This window comes from Bison bison, unplaced genomic scaffold (genome assembly GCF_000754665.1).
Source record: "Bison bison bison isolate TAMUID 2011002044 unplaced genomic scaffold, Bison_UMD1.0 scf7180017864128, whole genome shotgun sequence".
Lineage (NCBI taxonomy): Eukaryota > Metazoa > Chordata > Mammalia > Artiodactyla > Bovidae > Bison > Bison bison.
In genome coordinates, this window is record NW_011494700.1 from 852369 (window position 1) to 860832 (window position 8464).

The 8464-nt window shown below is 39.7% G+C and overlaps 1 protein-coding gene across 17 annotated transcripts in view; it reads right to left on the reverse strand.

The window, feature by feature from the left end:
* The window catches only part of KLF12 (Kruppel-like factor 12), a 528361-nt gene that overhangs the window by 434304 nt on the left and 85593 nt on the right, over window positions 1-8464 (reverse strand). For 5 of the 17 annotated variants that reach the window (XM_010839650.1, XM_010839649.1, XM_010839645.1 and 2 more), the window contains one exon: window positions 614-675. The exons of the other annotated variants lie outside the window; for them this stretch is intronic. The gene's annotated coding sequence lies outside the window, so the exon portion shown is untranslated. Of the gene's footprint in view, window positions 1-613; window positions 676-8464 lie in introns of those variants that run through there. 17 annotated transcript variants of the gene reach the window in all.

An 8464-nucleotide genomic window follows, 5' to 3' on the forward strand; every position in this document is an offset into this window, starting at 1 on the left:
AAAATAAACAGCCATAAGCTTAGGAAATAGCAACCCACTCCAGTGTTCTTGCCTGGAAAATCCCATGAACAGAGAGGAGCCCAGAGGGCTACAGTCCATGGGGCCACAAAGAGACTTGACTTACTGACTAAACAACAAACAGCAAAGTCTATACTAATACAAAGGTTTAGATAAAAAGAGACAGACAGATAATAAGGTACAATGGACAAACCTCATGAGCTGAAGAAGTCCAAATAATTTCTGTATACACTTCGCCCTCAAGGAGAAACCATTACACCGCACTCTTCAAATATGAGACACCCAGTGACTTCCTTCCAAAGGGTAGTAACAGTGAGGAAAGAAAGAAAGAGGATAACACTACAGTGGAGAAACCTGACCAACCCTATCTCAGCCAGGTAACCCAGGTCAGCATCAACAGTGATAAATCATTCTGACCGAATATTCTGTTGATCTGACGTCACGACAATGGCACTTTAGCTCTGTGACCCTCCTCTCAAAATCCTTTAAGCCCAGACTAATCATGAGAAGGACACACACCAGTTGAGATTCACCCTACAAAACATTAGTCCGGTATTCCACAAACTGTCAAGGTCATCAAATACAGGAAACGTACCATAGCCACGAGAGGGCAAACAGGTATGACCCCAAAATGTAGTGTGGGTGCTGGATGAAATCCTGGAACAGGAAAAGGACAGTGGGTAAAAACTGAAAAGACGGGAAGCAGGTATGAACTTATTATAATAATGTGTCTGTATTGGTTAAAAAACTGCAATAAACATACCATAGGAACAAAGCTTTTCTAACAAGGGTGTAGGGTATAGGAAAACGTTCTGTGCTCTTGTCACATTTTCTTCTATAAATCTAAAGTTTAAAAATATATATATATATATAAAGTTTATCTTTAAAAATGCCTGACTCACCTCTATGCAAGGCTTTATTTTTTAAGTTTATGGAAGAGGAGTTACTTACTGTTCAATGGATATAAAGTTACAGTAATACAAGAAGAGCAAGTTCTAGAGATCTGCTCTACAACACAGTAAATATAACGAACAACATTATGTTGTCCACTTAAAAATTTGTTAAGACAGTATGTCTCATTTTCAGTGTTCTTGAGCAACTGAACTGAACCATAAAAAAAAGGCAAGAAGACACAAACTCTTGGGAAGCAATGGATATGTTTATTACCTTGATTATGGTGATGATATAATGGGTGTACACAGATGTTCAAACTCATCAAATTACATACATTAAATATGTGCAGTTTTTGTGTATCATACTTCAATAAAGCTGTAAAGAACATTTATAGAAGTAGTTTGTTCACAGACTACAACACCTGTATTCTTAAAATGTATTTTAAAAATTATATTTTTCCATTTGTTTTCCAAAAGAAACAATATATTTCATTTCATTTTGAGGGACTCTTGAGATTTGCTTTTCCACCCGATTATAAGAACCTTGAGTCAACTGTGATATTGGGTGGGGCTTTTCAGGAGGCTCATTGGAGAAGAAGAAGAGTTACCAGCAAAAATTACAAATTGCAAATGAGTTCCATTAGGTTGTTTCTTGACTATAGTTGAGACAGTCTGCTAAGATACACTGTAACCACTCTAATAAGGAATGCTTAATTATCACTAAGAAATGATCTCTATTAAAATTATACTGCGATTTTTTTTTTAACCACAGGTATTTTTATCTGATCATCTTACTATCTACTATTCTGTACAGGCAAAGAATACTTTGTACATTCTTCCTGCACTATTAATTTTATTTTTCTCTCTTAACTGTCAGTGATTTGCCTCATGAACAAAATGAATAACATCATTCATTTTAACATTCATTACATTGTTTGGAAAGAACTACTGAAAAACACAGAAAAAGGAAGAAAGTAGTAACATATATATATTTTAAAATCACAGCAACATGATGGGTAATTATATATAATTCAACCAAACATATATTTATTTTCCCAGCATCTTCTGAGAACCAGCCCCTCCTTCATTCCAGAGAAATTCCATGTAGTCCCTGTGTCTGGGAATGGATGTCCCTCTGCCTGGAGCTCAGGAATGGGCATGTGACCCTGGTCTAACTGAGCATCCTTCCCCTGGTCCCCTTTGACTGGTTTAGGGAACAGGCAATAGGGACAACTGTTAAATCATCAGAAAAAGTGCTTGCTCTTTCTCTGAGAATATAAATGTCTTCATGACAGAGGAAACCAGAAGTCATACTGTTGCCACATCTGAACAGTCTGAGAATAAAGCAAGCAAAAGTAACAAACCTGAAAAGCGAATAGAGAAGGAGAGTACTAATGACATAATTTAAACTGCTTCATGGAGCAGGACTTAAGACCGCTTCACCTCTTGGATGAACCCATTCCCATAAGCCAAAAAGCCTTAAACCTGTTTTTGATTAAGCAAGTATGCATTGCTATATCAGTTAAGATTGGGTTTAGCTGCAAGTGTCAGCAAACAAGCAGATTTAAAAGGACGGTGGCTTAAACACACACAACTGCAGCCTGTATCTCTAGCATTCAGAATGCAGAGCTGGTACGGGAAGTTCTCCTCCCCCAAGTCTTACAGGACCACGTGAAATGCAGCTCACCAGGACAGCCATTCCAAGAATCTGACCCCCTCTCATGGGTTTAAGATGACAGCTAGACGTCCTGCCATTGCATCAGCATGCCATGCACAGAAAGAAAGAAGGGAGGAAGCCATGAAGTGACTTCACGGGTGGGTTCCTAGCAGCCACTTACATCTCACTGGCTAGAACTTCCTCAGTCACCTCTAGAAGCTAGAAAATGTCACCTCTAGAAGCTAGAAAATGTCAGTCATCTTTATTCTGGGAAGCCATACACTCCAGAAAAAAATTCTATTATCACAGAAGGAGGAAAGAACAGATATTTTGGGACAATCAGCCTCTGCCAGTCTGGGTTTCTACAATTTCCAACCAAGACAACTCATACAAATCATATGCTACATAATAGGTGTTCTTTCAATGACTGTAATTTAAAACAAAGAGAGAAACTTTTAAGGCATTAAATCACTGTGGTACTTCCGCTGTGTGAGTCTCACACAACAGTACACACCGTCAGAATCCAGTAGTGTTAACATCTAACTTCACATTTTGGAAAATTAAAATTTTGAGAGCAGAGCTTTATCACATGGCCCAAGTTTGTTAACACAAGGATAGAAACTCAATAAGGAACTAAAACTACAATATATAAGGAAATTCTACAAAGAAAAAGACAAGAAACTCAATAGAAAATCTGCTAAAACATATGGATAAATGATTGACAGAAAGGGAAACACAAAGAGCCAACAAGAATATGACTTTCACATTAAGAAAGAACAGATTGATGATACACACTGACTTTTACTCTCTCTCCAATTCAAATAAAATGAGAGGTAATAGATTTTTCTTCTGGCACAGGATGTGAGATGAGTCAATAATAGCAAATACATATATATATATGGAAAGGCAAAAAGCAGATGGAGGTAAGGTAAATGATTTAGCAGACCCTAGAAAGCTGAATGAAGCTCAGCCAATTGGGAGGAAAACTGAGAAGCAACTCACTTAACCAACAAAACCTTCCAGAATCTCAGAGGCTGTCAGTTCCATGTGACTCTAGAAATGGGGGTAAAGTTAAGCTATAACAGGGAGACTGGTTGACAATGTCTCTGAGAATTAGTTAGATCTTCCAATACTTCACTGAATACACATGACCGCCCTCTCCAATCCTGGAAGAGGAATGCTTTGGTCTCTGGATAGAGCAAAGCATAGGGCCTCTACTTAGGAGTCCTGGGACTCTGTGAGGGTGGGGAAATCATACAGAGAACAGAGTTGGGGGCAAGCAGAGTGCTGAGATGCCCAGTTTTCTTCCCATTCACGTTTCACATGGCTGCCTGGCCTACACCTGTAGGCAGGAGTCTGGAAGATCCGTCTATGAGAAGCTAACTGGTCCTAGAATCAAGCCTACAGATACCTCCTGCCACCAGGGGCTCAACAAGCCATAGTCCAGCCAGGTGACTCTGCTGAGAAGCCCACATTCTAACGCAGAGCTTATAGGAAGCTGTTTGCTGCTCCCATCAGAGATTATGGCGATTGTAAATGCATTCAAAAACAAAAAGAGGACATCATGAACAAAGGATTACTGTAAGAACAACAAGTGCTTTTGGAAATTAAAAATGTGACAGTAGAACAAAATGATATAAATAAAAGGATGGGAAGATGATGATGACATGACCATTCAGAAAGTAGAAGCAAAGACAGAACAGAAGCAAAATAATAATTGGAATTGAAGAAAAGTGGCATTGAAGTCCAGGATTTCAACCTGGGAATATGGGCATTAAAGAGGAAACAGAACGGGGAGATGAGCACAGCATGAATCAGGCACGACCCTGCCATGCTTCCCAAACTCCCTGAACTGAACAGTTGATAAGAAATTTTGAAGGAGCCAGCTTTGGAGGAAACAGTATTCCTGGATCCTCTGACATATCCCTATCTGGTCGCTTGCTATCTGAACTCAGTAAATGAATCAATTTGGATAACAAGAGATTTGTGTATTTGAAAAAAAAAAAAAAGAATTTCCATAAAATAAGGATTTAAAAGTGGACAGAATGCTGAACCAGCTGCAAAAGATAGAACCTGCAAAATTTGATGAAAACTGATCAACTGCATATCCTTGAGAAATTCAGGACTCCTGCAACAGGAAGAGCCTTCTACAAGATTCCAAAGAGAGAGAAAAGGCAAGAGGGGAGGGGAAATGAAAGGTCATCAACAGAAGTATGGAGAATCATAATGGCATCCAAATGGAAGCTGGAATGGAGAATACCTTCAAAATCCCAAAGCAAAATAACGTGCCACCCTATGTGCTGCAGACCCAACCACGCCATCAATCAAATACAAAAGTAAAGATATGCTAGATGTCAAACACGTACCTCTCCTATAAGACTCTTCTCAGGAAGGAGGAGACGAAAAGCAAAAGAGGTAAACAAAGGAGGAGGAACCAGGAGATAAGGAGACAGATGGCTCAAGAGAGGAAAAGGACTGACAAGTATGGGGCCGCAGGGCCACAGCTGTGTGCCAGGCAGGGCAGTGCCAAGATGCCAAGAAGAAGGCCCTGACGCAACACGAAGGCAAAGAGAAGAGAATCAGACAACTCAGGACTAGAGGAGGGATAAGAATTTTCAAAAAAACTCAGCAAACAAAAATCCTGACAATACAACCTACAAGAAAGGAAGAGTTGACCTTTGAGTAGTGTCTCCATAGCTGTAATTATGTGAACACTTAATATGGATTGAACCAGAGCTGACACAATTACAGTGTGACAGCAAAGCCATGGGTTTGGTACACAGAGCGGGTGGGAAAGGGTTCAATCCTGTTCACACACTGGAAATCCACAGATAAGGGCAAACACTAAAGGAAACAAAAGACAAGCTAAGTAATGCATACAAGTTAGAGATACAAAGGGTTTTTTTTTAATTGGAGTACAGTTGATTTACAGTGTTAAGTTTCAGTTGTACAGCAAAGTGATTCAGATAAACATATACATGTATCTACTCTTTTTTAGACTCTTTTCTCATATAGGTCACCACAGAATATTGAGTAGAATTCCCTGTGCTGTAACAGGAGGTCCTTGTTGGTTATCTCATACATATTTAACAGTAGTATGTATATGTTCATCCCAAGCTCTTGATTTATGCCCCCTACACATTTCCCCTTTGGTAACCATCAGTTTGTTAGACAGTTGAGTATTTCCTCAGAAGATGGAAAAACAAGAAAAGACTTGCCGCTGTTTATTAACCGGCTGTGGTGGTCAGTCTGTTTAAACTACGTGCAAACCAAGTTTTGATAAAAGCAAAAGAACAAAGTAAGGATTTCTGACAGAATTAGGAGGGCACACCATGTGGAGTCATGCACAGTGAAGAGACGTGATACATGTCTAGGGCCATAAGGATGTGTAGAAGCCAAGACTAAAAATACACTGTGGACCAACCATATCGCAGTGGTGGAGCTGGATGGGGGCAAGCAGTTCACACCAGAGGAGCTGACTTCATAGAGAGAAGATGCAAAGCCTTTAAGAGATCTGGGGCAGAGGATCCAGGTGACAAGTTTAGGACGATAAATCTGACAGCACTGAGCAAGCGGCTCTGGAGAATGACACAGAGACTCTAGTTAGAATATTTCACCAGTCCAAGTAAGAGTTATTTAGGGTCTGAATATCAGAAGCAGAAGAAGATAAGAAGAGCTGGCAAGAATACAGAGAAGAACTATACCAAAAACAAAAGATCTTCATGACCCAGAACCACGATGGTGTGAAGACTCACCTAGAGCCAGACATTCTGGAATGTGAAGTCAAGTGGGCCTTAGAAACATCACTATGAACAAAGTTAGCAGAGGTGATGGGATTCAAACTGAGCTATTTCAAATCCTAAAAGATGATGCTATGAAAGTGCTGCATTCAATATGCCAGCAAATTTGGAAAACAGCAGTGGCCACAGGACTGGAAAAGGTCAGTTTTCATTCCAATCCCAAAGAAAGGCAATGCCAAAGAATATTCAAACTACTGCACAATTGCACTCATCTCACACGCTAGCAAAGCAATGCTCAAAATTCTCCAAGCCAGGCTTCAACAGTACATGAACCGTGAATTTCCAGATGTTCAAGCTGGATTTGGAAAAGGTAGAGGAACCAGAGATCAAATTGCCAACATCTGTTGAATCATCAAAAAAGCAAGACAGTTCCAGAAAAATATCCACTTCTGCTTCATTAACCACAATAAAGCCTTTGACTATGTGGATCACAACAAACTGTGGAAATTCTGAAAAAGATGGGAATACCAGACCACCTGACCTGCCTCCTGAGAAATCTGTATGCAGGTCAAGCAGCAACAGTTAGAACTGGACATAGAACAACAGACTGGTTCCAAATTGGGAAAGGAGTATGTCAAGGCTGTATTTTGTCACCCTGCTTATTTAACATATACAGAGTATATTATATTATATACATATTTAACATATACAGAGTATGTCATGTGAAATGCCAGACTGGATGAAGCACAAGATTGCCAGGAGAAATATCAATAATCTCAGATATGCAGATGACACCACCCTTATGGCAGACAGTGAGTAGGACTAAAGAGTCTCTTGATGAAAGTGAAAGAGGAGAGTGAAAAGATTGGCTTAAAACCCAACATTCAGAAAACTAAAGTCATGTCGTCCAGTCCCATCACTTCATGGCAAATAGATAGGGAAACAAAGGAAATGGTGAAAGACTTTATTTTCTTGGGCTCCAAAATCACTGCAGATGGTGACTGCAGCCATGAAATTAAAAGATGCTTGCTCCTTAGAAGAAAAGCTATGACCAACCTAGACAGCACGCTAAAAAGCAGAGACATTACTTTGCCAACAAATGTCCATCTAGTCAAAGCCATGGCTTTTCCAGTAGTCATGTGTGGATGTGAGAGTTGGACTATAAGGAAAGCTGAGTGCCAAAGAATTGATGCTTTTGAACTGTGGTGTTGGAAAAGACTCTTGAGAGTTCCTTGAACTGCAAACCAGTCAATCCTAAAGGAAATCAGTCCTGAATATTCATTGAAAGGACTGACGCTGAAGCTGAAATTCCAATTATTTGGCCACCTGATGTGAAGAACTGACTCACTGGAAAAGACCCGGACGCTGGGAAAGACTGAAGGCAAGAGAAGAAGGGGACGACAGAGGATGAGATGGCTGGATGGCATCACCAACTTGATGGATATGTTTGAGCAAGCTTCGGGAGTTGGTGATGGACAGGGAAGCCTGCCGTGCTGCAGTCCATGGGGTCACAAAGAATCGGACACAACTGAGCAGCTGAACTGAACTGAATATCCATAAAGGTAAAGGATAATATAATAAGGCAGGGAGAATAGGAGAGAGAGTAATACTCACTAGAAATCAAGGGGATACATATCAAAGTAATCTATTCCTTTTTATCTATCAGAATGGTGTAAAATTAGAAAGGAGAACAGTGTTAAGTCTTTGCAGTGATTTGGGGAAAAGGAAAATTTTACACACAGCTGGTAGATGTTTAAACTAGTAGAGTCAGTATAGAAAAAAATTAAAATATGGTGTTAATTAGTGAAATTAAGTATGTTTAAGCCCTATCTGATCATTCATCATAAAGACACCTGTTTTGAAATCTTTAAGGCAACACTGTACTGATGGGAGCTGAAGGCACTAGGCTGACATTAGGGAATGGAAAAGTAAAATAGTAAGGGAATGTTATGAAATACTATGCCAAAGTGAAAACTGACAGCAAATTGGATCTTAAAATTGGAACTTAAAAATACAGTGTTGGGTGAGCACTGTAAGAAAGAAAAATGAGTTTTATAGCATAGAACCAGTTATGAACATTACAACACACACATGTGCACACACATACACAACACCACTGACTACTCTGCAAGGACTCCTGCGTACATACTCCACGT